Genomic DNA, 598 nt, shown 5'->3' with positions numbered 1-598 from the left:
GTGGGAGGCGAAACGCGACGGGAACGCGTCCGAAACGCAACGAAACGCGCCCCTAAGAGTATTATCCCCCTTTCGCATTGTCTGTTAAAAGCCCGATTGCCACCTGTTGCCAAATGTCGTGTGATCCGGGACCGAGGTTTTAAGGGCCGACCGGCCGCCAGGGATCATATCAAAAGCCCGGATCAGACTTGCTCTTGCCCGTTCTCTCTTTGGGGGTTTTGGGGTTCTCTTGTTTCGGTTTCTCTTTGGGGTTTCTTTTGTTTCGGTTTCTCTTTGGGGTTTTGGGGTTTCTCTTGTTCGGTTACTCTTTGGGGTTTTGGGGTTTCTCTTGTTCGGTTTCTCGTTGGGGTTTTGGGGTTTCTCTCGTTTCTCGTTGGGGTTTTTGGGGGTTTTTTTTGTTGTTTTCTTTTTGGGGTTTTTTTTTTCTCTCGTTCTCTTGGGGTTTTGGGGTTTCTCTTGGGGTTTTTTTTTGGGGTTTTTTGGGGTTTCTCCGTTATCTTGGGGTTTTTGGGTTTTTTTCTTTTGTTAGGTTTTTTTTGGGTTTTTTTTGGGGTTTCTCTTGTTGGGTTTCTTTGGGGTTTTTGGGGGGTTTTCTCTT

The sequence above is a fragment of the Penaeus monodon genome, chromosome 27 (assembly GCF_015228065.2).
Source record: "Penaeus monodon isolate SGIC_2016 chromosome 27, NSTDA_Pmon_1, whole genome shotgun sequence".
Classification (NCBI taxonomy): domain Eukaryota; kingdom Metazoa; phylum Arthropoda; class Malacostraca; order Decapoda; family Penaeidae; genus Penaeus; species Penaeus monodon.
Note: the sequence above shows the minus strand (reverse complement) of the source record.